The sequence below is a fragment of the Lissotriton helveticus genome, chromosome 6 (assembly GCF_964261635.1).
Source record: "Lissotriton helveticus chromosome 6, aLisHel1.1, whole genome shotgun sequence".
Classification (NCBI taxonomy): Eukaryota; Metazoa; Chordata; class Amphibia; order Caudata; family Salamandridae; genus Lissotriton; species Lissotriton helveticus.
In genome coordinates, this window is record NC_136067.1 from 137,924,848 (window position 1) to 137,942,526 (window position 17,679).

A 17,679-nucleotide genomic window follows, 5' to 3' on the forward strand; every position below is an offset into this window, starting at 1 on the left:
GAAAGCAGCAAAAGGAGGTCCCATTAGTGTATGGGAAGAAAGTTGGAAGCTCGTTGTTTTCCACAGCTATTTCCAACAGGTCGAGGTGGACGATATGACGATCGACCACTTCAAATTCCTGCATCTGAATATCGAACTGTAAGATTGTATGCTGAAGATCCAAGGTTTCGTCAATGCATTCCCTATTTGTTTCATTTACTGTATGAAAGTGACTTGTCTGGGCTTTCTTATGCAGCAAACCATATACTGAAAAGTGGAGCACATCTGCAAAATGTTTCGGCGAGGGACTTTATGGAGAAAGTGAATCTGCAAGATAATATTTTGGAATCTCATTTAATCAATCTCATGGCATGTCAGCGTGGTACAAACGAGTATTGATACCGTCGTCATGGGGAATTGAAATGTATGTTAAGAAACTTAGGAACTCCTACATGGTTCCTCACTCTTAGCTGTGCCGAGTATGCATGGGACGACTTACTTCAATTTCTACGCGAGGCAAATGCAAATATACAAAATATAGAATTCAAAACACCTGGAGAACTGTGTTCTTTGGATCCAGTGAATGTATACAGATATTTCAATCATAGATTTGAAGCTATGATGTCTTTTATTACCAACAAAAAAAATCCTCCCCTTGGAGAGGTTTTGGATTTCTTTTGGAGAAAGGAGTATCAAGCGAGAGGTGCTCCTCACATGCATATGTTGTTGTGGATTAAAGATGCACCCAAATTTGGAACAGATTCGGATGAGACAGTGATGAGCTTCATTGAAGAGTATTCAACATGTGCTGTTCCGAAAACTACCGAAGAAAACAGTTTAAGGCAACAAGTTTTACGCTTTCAATCCCATTGTTCTACACAAAATGTCTTTTCAGCTTTCCACGACCAGTGATTTCTAAAGGAAGAGTAAATAATTTGATGTCTTCTCTGCCACATACTGTGACGAGGAAGTCACCAAAAAATACATACAATTTCAAAAGAAACGAAGAGTCCCAGTACATCAACGACTACCACCCAGTGATTTTGTCCATGTGGAATGCTAACATGGATATTCAATTTGTTGCTGACAACTCTATTGCTGTGGCTCGATATGTGACGTCTTACATCACAAAAAAAGAAAAAACAGAACTGAAGGAAATGTGGGAGGACATTTCACATGAAAAGAGTCTAAGCAAGAAATTATACAGTTACAGTCTGAAGATGTTGTCGCATCTAGAAATTGGAGCATATGAATGTTCTGATCGATTGTCATCAGCAAGTCTCTATGCCAGATCTAGAACCATCATTTGGGTGAGTCTAGGTCTTGCTGCAACACGAAATCGAGTTTTGAAATCTGTACAAGAGATAGAGTATTTGGCGGAGAAAGAACCAGAAAGTACAGATATTTTGAAGACAAACATGTTGGATACATACTATCCAAATAGAAGTCCTCACCTTGAGAACGCTTGTCTCTATGAAGTTCTTCAAAGCTATATTTATAAGTGGAACATCAGAGAAGATATCAATAATGGAATATATGCTGTCATTGAATGTGAAGGATGTCTAGTGAAACAGAAAAAAGGCCATTTGATTAATCATCGAAAATTGAGTTGTGAAAATCCAGACAAAAGGGAATTTTACTATTTAGCTCTTTTGCAACTCTTTAAGCCATGGCGTAAAGAAGAGGAACTGCTTGGAGATTTTCTCTGTTACGAAGATTCTTTTAATGCAACCAAGGATACCATAGAATGTCCTGTTTTTCCAAAATTATCTGCAAATGTTGAACGAAGAAATAGAGCAAGAAGCCACAATTGCTGCAGAGATTGCTACAGACAGTTCTCAAGACAGTCGGAGTTCTGCTTCATTGAGTCAGGATCCACTTGGAGGACCAATTATTCAAAATGAAGCTGCCACTGCCATGGATGAGGTGGGAAGAGCTATGGAACAACCTCAAGATGATGTAGTTAACTTAGAAAATTTGGTGAAACAACTAAACCTTGAGCAGAAACAGATATATGACGAAGTCACAGATCAGATTGAACATGGATTCACTCATGAGAAAAAAAAGTGCTCATGTACATCATTTAAACCAGTCCAACTGTACGTAAGTGGAGAAGCGGGAACTGGAAAAAGTTTTCTGATTAAAGCAATTGCAACTTATCTGCAGAAAAGGACTGAATCACTGCTATCTTGTGTTGTTACTGCTCCAACTGGGCTGGCAGCACAAAACATTAAAGGGATTACTTTACTTCGTTTACTGATGCTGCCAGTGGAGCATGATAACAAATTGCAATATCACAAGCTATCTGGAGATGCGTGTCCCGAAGTTTCGAGAGTCTTGAAGAAAATTAAACTTCTTATCATTGATGAAGTAAGCATGGTGTCAAATATAATGCTTGCTTTTGTGCATTTGAGAATGCAAGAAATTCTTAGAACAGACTATGATGTCTTATTTGGAGGAAAACATATTATTGTTTTTGGAGATCTACTGCAGTTGACTCCAGTGAAAGGACAACCTGTGTTCAAAATGCTCACGCATGAAGATACCAGGAAGTGCCTAGGAAGCATTGGAAACGTTAATATATGGTTAAACTTCAAATATGCAGAACTGCTAAAAAATATGCGGCAGGCAAAGGATGAAGATTATAAAAATATTCTACAAGATGTAAGAATCGGAAAAGTAAGTCAGCAAGGGAAAGAAGCTTTACATGGCGATTAATTTCAAATTTGTACCCAAATGAAAACATTCTGCCAGAGTATATTTTTAAGAAAATTAATGAGAAGAAATCTGGCATATGTTTGATGCCAACTCTGAAAGAATGTTCCATGTTCAACAACAAAATGTTAAAGTTAGAAAATGAAGAGATAGTGAAACTGGAAGCTATAGATAAAATTGAACATATGGGAGCAACAATTATTTTGTCTGAAAATTTGAAATCAAAATTGGATTCATTAGAGAAGACTATATCTAAAACTGCTGGTTTTCAAAAGACTCTGAATGTGTGTTTAAATTGTCGTATCATTTTGAGAAGGAATTTAAATGTTGAAAGAGGTCTGGTAAATGGAGCAATGGGTCATGTTGTTGGTTTTGTGAATTACAAAAATAGAGATGGAATTGAAATTTAAAAAATTGTATTTGATGGCATTGAGGAAATAGAACAAATTTGTCGTTGTTCAGCTAGATTTTTGCTTGTGAAAGACTTATATGTTCGCCGAAAACAGTTTCCTATTTGTTTGGCATATGCAGTGGCAATTCATAAATCTCAAGGTTTAAGTGTAGATAGCTTTTGTGAACATTGGAAGTTCTGTGTTTAAAGAGGGTATGGCATATGTGGCATTATCACGAGTCAGAACTTTATCAGGATTGTACTTGATTGAGTGTGATGAAACAAAGATTTGTGCAGATCTACATTGTGTTAAAGAATACAATAGGTTAAGAAGAGAGTATGCCCCACATTTGCCTCAATATCCTCTGTTTGAAAAACGTGTGGTAGGCCGAAAAAGAAGAAATGAGAATAATTGCAGTGAGGTAGTAGCAAAAAGACAAAAAGTAGATGAAACTGTAATTGTAAGGAGAAAGAAAAAGGATTCTGTTGAAGATGTTGTTGGATTTCAGTTTGAAAACAGTTCTGGTGTCAACTGCTATGCTAATGTAGTGGTTAATGTTGTTTTTTTTCGTCAAAATATACAAGAACAGATTGTTGAAAATCGGGATCAAAGATTCTGTTGTTTGTTGAATTCCGTGTTTGAGAAATGTAGCAGTGATAAAGCAAAAATAGAAAGGGTTTCAGAAATTCGAAATCTTCTAGACATATGTTCTGGTCAAAATCAATGTTCACAGAATATTCAGCAGGATTGTCAGGAATTTTTAATGTATATGTTTGATGTATTGGAAGATGAAGGTGTAGATATAAAAAATCTTTTTAGCCTTTCTTATCAATGGCAGCATGACTGCGACAACTGTACTTTATCAAGTACTACTAGAATAGACACTGAAAGATTTATATATTTGACTTTACCAGACTGCAAATCAGTGCCTTTTAATAATCTAGTTAAAGCAGCGGATCACAATATGGTGTGTACCCAATGTAAGTCTACTATGCTGTCCACATTATTTCTACAAAATTATGGTCAGTATGTCATTTTAATGTTCCAACGATGTAGACCTGATGGAACTAAATTGACAACTTCTATTAAAAATGTCGTTGGTTCTCAGTTATCAATATCAGGAAGAACCTTTGCAACTGTAGCTATTATTTTTCATGATGGTCCTTCTACAACATCAGGGCATTACACATGCTATTTAAAAAGTTGTAAAGGTTGGACCCACTGTAACAACATTCATTTGACTTTCAAACAACGTTTGCCTTTTGGCTTAAAAAATTCACACCTAGTGTTTTTACAACCAAAATTTAAGTAAAGGTAATTGGCCTTTGAAGACGGGAGCAGTTAATAAAGGTTATTTTGCTGTTTAAAAATATATTCTGAGTAAAAGTGATCCAGGTAATATAAAAAATTGACTTGTCATATAGGTACTGTAAGTGGATCTCATATTATGTGATATTAGTATTATACAAAATGATGAACATGAGTGAGTCAGAGATGGTTTTACAAATACTTAAATATTGTGAAAATGTTGTATGAGCCTTTCTTTCAGAACGTCGGAAAAAAGGTAATTTCAGAGTTTCTTAGAGTTAATTTGAAAATATACTCATACATCTGATACTATTTGGCCAAAAGGAAAGGTACAGGAATGAGTAAAGAGTCATGACTGAAAAAAAGGAGTATATGAAAATAATGAAAATATTTCAGATTTTCTTGGAGCTTTTCTTCTAGAAAGTCGATGAAATGGATTTTTTAGTGAACAGCAGAGTACTTTGCAACGAGAAAAGGACCTCCATGATATACTATTTGGCCTCAAGGAAAAGTAAGTCAATCAAAGATTAGTGTACATTTGTCATTTGTCAGTATCTAAGGTTTTTTTAAAACACAATCTTTTAGATTGTGTTTTTTTTCCCGCTGTCATATGATGAGTAATTTGAACTCACTGTTTTAAGTGAAATTCAATATATTCTGAGAACAGCAAGAATAAACTATGTAACATGTTGTACAAGTTATACTATAATTTGGATTGTGTAAATTAAATTGTATTCCCATTCTCTGACACTCATTTTCCTTTTTCCTCTCTCTTTCAGCTCTCTTTACTCACTCACACTGCCTTTCTCTCACTCTGTTTCACACCCATTCGTTTACTGCACTTCTTTCACAACCCCTCATTCTCATTTCAACTGTCTGCATCCCCTCTCTCCCTTGCACCACTTTTCAGCTTTCAGTCTCTCTGCTTTACTTCCCTTTTCCGTCTTTTCCTCCTTTGCTCTTTTACTAATTCCTCTTTACTCACTGAGCAGTATTGTCGCACTCTATCACTATAACTCACCCACTCTCCCTCGCTTTGCTCCTTTCTTTTGACCTCTTTTCTCTATTTTTCGTTCATTACCTCTATGCCCTCGGTGCCTCACTCTCTTTGTGTTATGTTCACTTGTGTTTATCTACCTTCTATCATTTCTTTTACAACAACTTCACTGCTCCTCTTTCATTGTTCTTCATCCCATTTCTTTTACTCTGGTTCCATTACTATCCCTCATTTCCTTTCTTTCAATGTCCTTCTCTTTACTTTCATCACCAAATTATTTTCTCTCAGTACCACTCTTTTAGTCGTCTTCTCCTCTCTTTCCTTTTTTTGCTCCCTTACTCATTTCCTTTTGTCACTCATTGTACTCCACCTCACTCAGTTTTTCTCTGAGTGTGTCTGTCTACTAACTTCCTGACTCCATTTCCCTCAATCGTTGTATATTATCCTCTCTCCCTTCATCCCTTCACTTTGACTGTTCTTCACTTACTCTCAGTTATCTTCTATTTCTCAATCTTCTAAATGCATCCTTAATTAGACTCTTTTCCGTCTCTGTTATTATCTTTTTACTTACTACTGTTTCCTGACTTAGTTTTGCTAACTCACATTGTTTTAGTATCTTTCTTACCTTCAGTTCATTTCTCTGTTCTTCTCTTCCTCTGTGTCAGTGAATCTATATGTCTTACTCTTAGTAATTTGCTCTCATTCTATTTCTTTTTTTCTCTTTTTATCCTTCTACCTTACTTTATTTCCCTTTCTGTGTCCTTTACTCTTACTTTATTTCTAAATACACTTTTATGATTTTTAACCTCTTCATTTGTATATTTTAATTTAAAATACACATTTTACTAATTATAACTTATGTTTTCTTCTCTCTTTCACATATACAAAGTGTAGTAAAAAAAATTAATTAAAGTTACATTTATTATATGGTAAGTATGACTATAAAAATGTATTTTGTCATCACCCTTTGCTTTAAGCTCACTAATATTTTCTCAACCAACCTCACTCCTGTGTCTTTATTCTGCTTCCCTCACTTATTCTTATTCTCCATGTTTACTCCAATTTCCCTATTTCCCCTCTCATATTCAACTTCTTTCAATCCTTATTCTTTATTTCACTTACCCTCTGTTCCCTTCCTTTGCGTCTTCACTCATTCTGTTTTTCTTAATTATTTACCTTACTCCTATACACACACCTCATCCCCCTCTCAATACATACACACACCTCTAACATACACCCCACACACACACCACACACACACCTCATACACACAAAAAATCCCCCCACACACACTCTTCACATACACACACACGTTCCATACACACACATACATCGCACACATATACACCCCACACCCATACACTCCTCACACATACTTCACACACCCTCACCTCCACCCACACCAAAACACCCCACACAGCCACACCCACAGACACACCTTACACACCCACACCCCGACCTACACCCACTGACTCCCTATAAGTCACACTCACTGCATTACTTATCTTTCTTTGCTGTTTCACTCAAACCCATTCAGGTACTGTTTTCTTTACTCTCTTTGTCCTTTCTCTTTGTCACTCCCCATGTCTTATCCTAATTAAATTTTTTACCCTCTTTCACCCCTCTTTACTTACACTAACTGGTCTTTTCTTACCCTCACTCACCGTTCTTCATTTATCCCGGTTACGCCACTACCCTTCATTCTCAATTATTTACTGTCCTTTCTTTTTCTTTCAACACCCACTCACATTCTCCCACTATCTCTACTTTAGTCTTCTTCCTCTCTCTTCCCTTCTTTCACTCCTTTAGTCATTTTACTTTTCTCACTTTCACTCTATTACACCTTCTCTGTTTTTTACTATGTAATAAACAATCCCTCTGTGTTCATCCTGTAGCTGTCTTTCTCTTAACATTACTCTCTTTGTGTTCTTCCCTCATGCTAACTCCTCCATTAAATTTTTTATTTCTATTTTTTGGGGGGCGCGCCCCGGTACGCGTACCCTCAGAAAAAAAAACTGACAGAGATTCATTAAAAATATAGGGTTATTTTTATAAATAAAAGGTAGTTCTAAAAATAACTGTTTTTTTCTTCTTTTTGTTGTTTTTATATTTTTTTAATGTTTTTTTGAACATTTTGTACTTTTTTTGGCTTTTCAAAACAGTTTTATATTTTTTTTGTATTTTTTATAGGGAAAAACAAAAAAAGGGGAATTGAAAATGGCTCAACTTGAGCAAAAAACAAAAAATGATAAAAATTACTTTTCTTTGGGGCATTTGTGATTGTCTCCAGCAAGGACGACGAGCTTTACGCTCTTTTCACCATAGGAGTTGAGCTTGCCACAATCAATACATGTGATTCTAAATTTTGCAAATCAAGGTTAAATACAAGGCATCGTCTCCGTTGTTTCTGGTCCCGATGGACTGGGTTGCTTTCTTTTGGAGGAGGTCCTTGAATACTGGGGGAGGTTACTGGCCAGTTCCCTGATCTCTGCAGCAGAGTAGTTGTTTGGATGCTTGCGGGTCATATGTCTGATCATGGTATTATTACCAAAGGAATATTTTTTGTTTGGGTTGCCCCTTGAGAGTTGTTTGCCACAGATTAGGCAAGTTACCTTGGCCATATTCACTTTTTTCTTGCCCTCTGGGATTGAAAAAAACTCCCATACAATGTGTGGCCTTGGCTGGTATGGGGTATTGTCTTCAGCCAGCCATCTTCTCCCCTCCTCCTCTTCCTCTTCCTCCTCCTCCTCTTCTTGACCACCAATGTACTGTTGTTGTGGTCCTGTTGGTGGTGGTGGTGGTGGTGGTGGTGCAGATGCTCCAGCTGTTGCAGCTACAGTAGCCATTTGAAAGTACAAAATAGTTCTCTCTATTGCTGAAACAGGTCTCCCTCAGTCAAAGGACAAAGTCAGAATAAGGAAAGAAGGTGGGGTCGTTCATCATTTGTAAAAAACAAAGTGTCCTGAACCAATGAGAAGTGTTATTTTCAGGTCATATGACCCGGGCTTTACTCATTTGGAAACCAAACCTGTTCTGCACCAATAGAAAGTGTTATTTTCAGGTCACATGACCCGACGCGCTTACGCTACGCGCCCCGGGGCGCGCCCGTAGTTGCGCTCCGGGGCGCGCCCACGGGTGCGTAGTGTAAGCGCGTCAAGACGTTGGCGATCGTATGCGCTCGCGTGCTTCCGGGTGCGCTTACGCTGTGCGTCATATGACGTATCACGCGTCTACGCGATACGTCACGATGTTGTTTTCGTTCGCGAAAATAGCGCTAACTGGGGCGCGCCGCAACATTGCGCCCCGGGGCAATAAGAAAAAAAAAAATTACATAATTATACAATATAAAATTCATTATAAAAAATATTACTTTTCATACCTATAGAGATTTGCTATTAAAAAACCTATGATATTCACTGAAAAAACCATAGGTTTCACACCAGTTATAGTTAGGAATTAGCATTTAAAAAACCTATTATATTCACTGAAAAAACCATAGGTTTCCCACCAGTTATAGTTAGCTGGAAATTTTACTGGCATAAAACCAATGAAATTCCCACGTTATAGTTAGTTGGACTTACTATAACTTGCACGTGCCATGCACTGCTGATGACGTCACATATTACATCACTCATGACATGGTCAGTGACATCACTCATGACATCACTGATGACACCATCTTTGTGACAGAGTGACAGACCTCCTTTCACTGTAATGTAACCCTTGAAACACATATTCAAAAATAGAAACTAAAATTTTCAAAAAAATGGAGATACCCATACCAGTTACAACAACCAATTCAGTAATTCCACAATCTATATACACATCCACTCATTCACCAACAGTTCTATGTAGTCACTCATACATATACTCACTCATCATATGTAGTGATACACCTATACATCCTGTTACACACCGACAGTCATCCAAAAGATACTGTCACACATACTCACACATGCAAATAAACTATTAAACATCCATTTATTTGCATATACAGTTATACACACACTACCACTTTACTTTTAAGGAAACTTACACATACTTACTCTCTTAAACAATCACTTATAGAAACACATACTAATTTAAACAGGAACTCTTACAATCCCTCACTCTCACATATACTCACTTATGTACATCAATATTCACATATACTACATTAAAAAATATGTAGTTACTGATAAAGACACTAGTGAGACAGTCATTCACTCACTAACATACACATATACACACTCATCCACCCATACAGTCCTGCACATGTGCTGTATTCAAAACACATACAAACAGAGAGTCAGTCATTCATGCATCTATGTGCTAAGTAATACCCCCACCAAACCATAAAAACACTTATACTGATACTAAGAAAAACATCTAATAACCCATATACCTACACATGGAGCTACTCACCAACCCATGCAGCCACTTATACACAATTGAAACATTAATACATATATTTAAATATTTAAACATTACTCACTAATATTTATTTTTCAGAAAGACACACATTCACTGGATGATGTCATCAGTGATGTCATGAGTGATGTCACTGACCATGTCATGAGTGATGTAATATGTGACGTCATCAGCAGTGCATTGCACGCGCAAGTTATAGTGAGTCGAACTGACTATAACGTGGGAATTTCATTGGTTTTATGCCAGTAAAATTTCCAGCTAACTATAACTGGTGTGAAACCTATGGTTTTTTCAGTGAATATATATATATATATATATATATATTCACTGAAAAAACCATATATATATATATCCAACTAACGAGTTTCCCCACATAGAAGAGCCACAAATCATGCAGGTTCATCTTCGTTTATTGCGTGCAAGTGACAGCATAGTGGATGAAAAACTGTCCATAAATCATTCTGCCTGACGCGTTTCAAGCTCCTTAGAGCATTTCATCAGAGGCTTCAAAGTTCAAACATCGCACGTAGCATCCGCACTACTAATCACTCCCACCACCTGCCTCAGTGGGCGTTGGCTCTCCCTGAGTATGATGCTCTTTGTAGTGCCATTAGTGTTACTCCAGTGAGTTGCTTCATTGCGGTGCACAAATCCATTTAAAATAAAAACACAGTGGGTTGGCAAGTGTTCCATTCCCTCTATGCTGCAAGTGCCTTCTTGCACCAAACGTCCTCCATGTCCTTTGCGCTGCAAATGAAATGTCTGCAGCTCGGTCCACAAACACTCGTGGCAGGGCTCTTCCCCGGCCAGGGAATGGCCGTATATACCCAACTAACGAGTTTCCCCACATAGAAGAGCCACAAATCATGCAGGTTCATCTTCGTTTATTGCGTGCAAGTGACAGCATAGTGGATGAAAAACTTTCCATGCTTGATTTGTGCACCGCAATGAAGCAGCTCACTTGAGTAATACATTTGGCACTGCAAAGACTATCAGGCTCGGGGAGAGCCAACGCCCACTGAGGCAGGTGGTGGGAGTTATTAGTAGTGCGGATGCTACGTGCGATGTTGAACTAAGAGCCTCTGAAGAAATGGTCAAGGGAGCATGAAACGCGTCAGGCTGAATGATTAATGGACAGATTTCCATCCACTATGCTGTCACTTGCACGCAATAAACGAAGATGAACCCTCATGATCTGTGGCTCTTCTAATTGGGGAAACTCATAAGTTGGATTTGTACGGCCATTCCCTGGCCGGGGAAGAGCCCTGCCACGAGTGTTTGTGGACCGAGCTGCAGTCATCGGATCAGCAGCGCAAAGGACATGGAGGTCGATTTGTGCAAAAAGGCACTTGCAGCACAGAGGAAATGGAACACTTGTCAAACCCACTGTGGCTTTAAATTTTGTTTGATTTGTACACCGCAATGAAGCAGCTCACTTGAGTAATACATTTGGCACTACAAAGACCATCAGGCTCGGGGAGAGCCAACGCCCACTGAGGCAGGTGGTGGGAGTTATTAGTAGTGCGGATGCTATGTGCGATGTTGAACTAAGAGCCTCTGAAGAAATCCTCAAGGGAGCATGAAACGCGTCAGGCTGAATGATTAATGGACAGTTTTCCATCCACTATGCTGTCACTTGCACGCAATAAACAAAGATGAACCCTCATGATTTGTGGCTCTTCTAATTGGGAAAACTCGTAAGTTGGATTTGTACGGCCATTCCCTGGCCGGGGAAGAGCCCTGCCATGAGTGTTTGTGGACCGAGCTGCAGTCATCGGATCAGCAGCGCAAAGGACATGGAGGTCGATTTGTGCAAGAAGGCACTTGCAGCACAGAGGAAATGGAACACTTGCCAAACCCACTGTGGCTTTAAATTTTGTTTGATTTGTGCACCGCAATGAAGCAGCTCACTTGAGTAATACATTTGGCACTACAAAGACCATCAGGCTCGGGGAGAGCCAACGCCCACTGAGGCAGGTGGTGGGAGTTATTAGTAGTGCGGATGCTACGTGCGATGTTGAACTAAGAGCCTCTGAAGAAATGCTCAAGGGAGCATGAAACGCGTCAGGCTGAATGATTAATGGACAGTTTTCCATCCACTATGCTGTCACTTGCACGCAATAAACGAAGATGAACCCTCATGATTTGTGGCTCTTCTAATTGGGGAAACTCGTAAGTTGGATTTGTACGGCCATTCCCTGGCCAGGGAAGAGCCCTGCCACGAGTGTTTGTGGACCGAGCTGCAGTCATCGGATCAGCAGCGCAAAGGACATGGAGGTCGATTTGTGCAAGAAGGCACTTGCAGCATGAAGGAAATGGAACACTTGTCAAACCCACTGTGGCTTTAAATTTTGTTTGATGTGTGCACCGCAATGAAGCAGCTCACTTGAGTAATACATTTGGCACTACAAAGACCATCAGGCTCGGGGAGAGCCAACGCCCACTGAGGCAGGTGGTGGGAGTTATTAGTAGTGCGGATGCTACGTGCGATGTTGAACTAAGAGCCTCTGAAGAAATGCTCAAGGGAGCATGAAACGCGTCAGGCTGAATGATTAATGGACAGTTTTCCATCCACTATGCTGTCACTTGCACGCAATAAACGAAGATGAACCCTCATGATTTGTGGCTCTTCTAATTGGGGAAACTCGTAAGTTGGATTTGTACGGCCATTCCCTGGCCGGGGAAGAGCCATGCCATGAGTGTTTGTGGACCGAGCTGCAGTCATCGGATCAGCAGCGCAAAGGACATGGAGGTCGATTTGTGCAAGAAGGCACTTGCAGCACAGAGGAAATGGAACACTTGCCAAACCCACTGTGGCTTTAAATTTTGTATGATTTGTGCACCGCAATGAAGCAGCTCACTTGAGTAATACATTTGGCACTACAAAGACCATCAGGCTCGGGGAGAGCCAACGCCCACTGAGGCAGGTGGTGGGAGTTATTAGTAGTGCGGATGCTATGTGCGATGTTGAACTAAGAGCCTCTGAAGAAATGCTCAAGGGAGCATGAAACGCGTCAGGCTGAATGATTAATGGCCAGTTTTCCATCCACTATGCTGTCACTTGCACGCAATAAACGAAGATGAACCCTCATGATTTGTGGCTCTTCTATTTGGGGAAACTCGTAAGTTGGATTTGTACGGCCATTCCCTAGCCAGGGAAGAGCCCTGCCACGAGTGTTTGTGGACCGAGCTGCAGTCATCGGATCAGCAGCGCAAAGGACATTGAGGTCGATTTGTGCAAGAAGGCACTTGCAGCATGAAGGAAATGGAACACTTGTCAAACCCACTGTGGCTTTAAATTTTGTTTGATGTGTGCACCGCAATGAGGCAGCTCACTTGAGTAATACACTTGGCACTACAAAGACCATCAGGCTCGGGGAGAGCCAACGCCCACTGAGGCAGGTGGTGGGAGTTATTAGTAGTGCGGATGCTACGTGCGATGTTGAACTAAGAGCCTCTGAAGAAATGCTCAAGGGAGCATGAAACGCGTCAGGCTGAATGATTAATGGACAGTTTTCCATCCACTATGCTGTCCCTTGCACGCAATAAACGAAGATGAACCCTCATGATTTGTGGCTCTTCTAATTGGGGAAACTCGTAAGTTGGATTTGTACGGCCATTCCCTGGCCAGGGAAGAGCCCTGCCACGAGTGTTTGTGGACCGAGCTGCAGTCATCGGATCAGCAGCGCAAAGGACATAGAGGTCGATTTGTGCAAGAAGGCACTTGCAGCATGAAGGAAATGGAACACTTGTCAAACCCACTGTGGCTTTAAATTTTGTTTGATGTGTGCACCGCAATGAAGCAGCTCACTTGAGTAATACATTTGGCACTACAAAGACCATCAGGCTCGGGGAGAGCCAACGCCCACTGAGGCAGGTGGTGGGAGTTATTAGTAGTGCGGATGCTATGTGCGATGTTGAACTAAGAGCCTCTGAAGAAATGCTCAAGGGAGCATGAAACGCGTCAGGGTGAATGATTAATGGACAGTTTTCCATCCACTATGCTGTCACTTGCACGCAATAAACAAAGATGAACCCTCATGATTTGTGGCTCTTCTAATTGGGAAAACTCGTAAGTTGGATTTGTACGGCCATTCCCTGGCCGGGGAAGAGCCCTGCCATGAGTGTTTGTGGACCGAGCTGCAGTCATCGGATCAGCAGCGCAAAGGACATGGAGGTCGATTTGTGCAAGAAGGCACTTGCAGCACAGAGGAAATGGAACACTTGCCAAACCCACTGTGGCTTTAAATTTTGTTTGATTTGTGCACCGCAATGAAGCAGCTCACTTGAGTAATACATTTGGCACTACAAAGACCATCAGGCTCGGGGAGAGCCAACGCCCACTGAGGCAGGTGGTGGGAGTTATTAGTAGTGCGGATGCTACGTGCGATGTTGAACTAAGAGCCTCTGAAGAAATGCTCAAGGGAGCATGAAACGCGTCAGGCTGAATGATTAATGGACAGTTTTCCATCCACTATGCTGTCACTTGCACGCAATAAACGAAGATGAACCCTCATGATTTGTGGCTCTTCTAATTGGGGAAACTCGTAAGTTGGATTTGTACGGCCATTCCCTGGCCAGGGAAGAGCCCTGCCACGAGTGTTTGTGGACCGAGCTGCAGTCATCGGATCAACAGCGCAAAGGACATGGAGGTCGATTTGTGCAAGAAGGCACTTGCAGCATGAAGGAAATGGAACACTTGTCAAACCCACTGTGGCTTTAAATTTTGTTTGATGTGTGCACCGCAATGAAGCAGCTCACTTGAGTAATACATTTGGCACTACAAAGACCATCAGGCTCGGGGAGAGCCAATGCCCACTGAGGCAGGTGGTGGGAGTTATTAGTAGTGCGGATGCTACGTGCGATGTTGAACTAAGAGCCTCTGAAGAAATGCTCAAGGGAGCATGAAACGCATCAGGCTGAATGATTAATGGACAGTTTTCCATCCACTATGCTGTCACTTGCACGCAATAAACGAAGATGAACCCTCATGATTTGTGGCTCTTCTAATTGGGGAAACTCGTAAGTTGGATTTGTACGGCCATTCCCTGGCCGGGGAAGAGCCATGCCATGAGTGTTTGTGGACCGAGCTGCAGTCATCGGATCAGCAGCGCAAAGGACATGGAGGTCGATTTGTGCAAGAAGGCACTTGCAGCACAGAGGAAATGGAACACTTGCCAAACCCACTGTGGCTTTAAATTTTGTATGATTTGTGCACCGCAATGAAGCAGCTCACTTGAGTAATACATTTGGCACTACAAAGACCATCAGGCTCGGGGAGAGCCAACGCCCACTGAGGCAGGTGGTGGGAGTTATTAGTAGTGCGGATGCTATGTGCGATGTTGAACTAAGAGCCTCTGAAGAAATGCTCAAGGGAGCATGAAACGCGTCAGGCTGAATGATTAATGGCCAGTTTTCCATCCACTATGCTGTCACTTGCACGCAATAAACGAAGATGAACCCTCATGATTTGTGGCTCTTCTATTTGGGGAAACTCGTAAGTTGGATTTGTACGGCCATTCCCTAGCCAGGGAAGAGCCCTGCCACGAGTGTTTGTGGACCGAGCTGCAGTCATCGGATCAGCAGCGCAAAGGACATTGAGGTCGATTTGTGCAAGAAGGCACTTGCAGGATGAAGGAAATGGAACACTTGTCAAACCCACTGTGGCTTTAAATTTTGTTTGATGTGTGCACCGCAATGAAGCAGCTCACTTGAGTAATACACTTGGCACTACAAAGACCATCAGGCTCGGGGAGAGCCAACGCCCACTGAGGCAGGTGGTGGGAGTTATTAGTAGTGCGGATGCTACGTGCGATGTTGAACTAAGAGCCTCTGAAGAAATGCTCAAGGGAGCATGAAACGCGTCAGGCTGAATGATTAATGGACAGTTTTCCATCCACTATGCTGTCCCTTGCACGCAATAAACGAAGATGAACCCTCATGATTTGTGGCTCTTCTAATTGGGGAAACTCGTAAGTTGGATTTGTACGGCCATTCCCTGGCCAGGGAAGAGCCCTGCCACGAGTGTTTGTGGACCGAGCTGCAGTCATCGGATCAGCAGCGCAAAGGACATAGAGGTCGATTTGTGCAAGAAGGCACTTGCAGCATGAAGGAAATGGAACACTTGTCAAACCCACTGTGGCTTTAAATTTTGTTTGATGTGTGCACCGCAAGGAAGCAGCTCACTTGAGTAATACACTTGGCACTACAAAGACCATCAGGCTCGGGGAGAGCCAACGCCCACTGAGGCAGGTGGTGGGAGTTATTAGTAGTGCGGATGCTACGTGCGATGTTGAACTAAGAGCCTGTGAAGAAATGCTCAAGGGAGCATGAAACGCGTCAGGCTGAATGATTAATGGACAGTTTTCCATCCACTATGCTGTCCCTTGCACGCAATAAACGAAGATGAACCCTCATGATTTGTGGCTCTTCTAATTGGGGAAACTCGTAAGTTGGATTTGTACGGCCATTCCCTGGCCAGGGAAGAGCCCTGCCACGAGTGTTTGTGGACCGAGCTGCAGTCATCGGATCAGCAGCGCAAAGGACATAGAGGTCGATTTGTGCAAGAAGGCACTTGCAGCATGAAGGAAATGGAACACTTGTCAAACCCACTGTGGCTTTAAATTTTGTTTGATGTGTGCACCGCAATGAAGCAGCTCACTTGAGTAATACATTTGGCACTACAAAGACCATCAGGCTCGGGGAGAGCCAACGCCCACTGAGGCAGGTGGTGGGAGTTATTAGTAGTGCGGATGCTATGTGCGATGTTGAACTAAGAGCCTCTGAAGAAATGCTCAAGGGAGCATGAAACGTGTCAGGCTGAATGATTAATGGACAGTTTTCCATCCACTATGCTGTCACTTGCACGCAATAAACGAAGATGAACCCTCATGATTTGTGGCTCTTCTAATTGGGGAAACTCGTAAGTTGGATATATATATATATAAATGGGGGCTGGGATAGAACACGCAAATTGAGGCATTGTGAATCTAAGTATATCATTGAGTGTCAAACTAAGAGCTCGGTGGCCTTAATCTTGACGAATAATTAGGGATACATCTGTATGAGACTTGATTGTATCAACATGTGGCCTTACATAACCTCTCTTAACCTCTCTTTGCTTCTAGGGATTGTAGTACTGTGTACTGTGCTTTTAATCGTGCTTACATAATTGGATTCCGTAGTTTTAACATGCATTTTTTGTTTCCCTTGTTTTTCACTACAGGAGGAAATGAAGGGGCCCTCATGGGCCCCCTACCCTTTTCTTCAGAGGCACGTAGCGTTGATTAGACATTCCAATAAAGACTGTACACCAGTGGTTTGTGTTGGTTTATATTCTTTCCACCTTTTCACTCCCCTCTGGAGTCATCCCTACCCAGGTGCAGGACGTGGGTACTTGCCTTTCATTTTACTGTGTTACTTTACACATATTTTGAGTCCTTTACACCATGCTACCTGCAGTGTCTCAGTATGCGTGTGCTTACTCGGGCACTGGCCCTTTAATATACATTTTGTGCAGCACACAGATACACTCATGTAACTAGTAGAACATCACACAGCTTTACCCCAGTCCGATCTATACCTCCTTTAGACAGTTATGCATTCCAGGGCACTGGCTTGATGAATCCTTTTACCCGGGACTTAATCAGCTGGTTTGACTGTTCCTGACCGACCACCCTGGGGTACACTCTATGTGGGAGAATATGTGATTGGGTACATCAACCTCTAGATGCACCATTCATTCATGCATTTGTGACAGACTACCTGTTCCTGGTTATGAATCAGTCTCCCATGCAACCTTGTCTCTGGGGGGACCTGCGTGCTGTTGACTTCTGCTCACCCCAGATTCTCCTCGGGGTCTTTGCCAGCCCTGCTGAC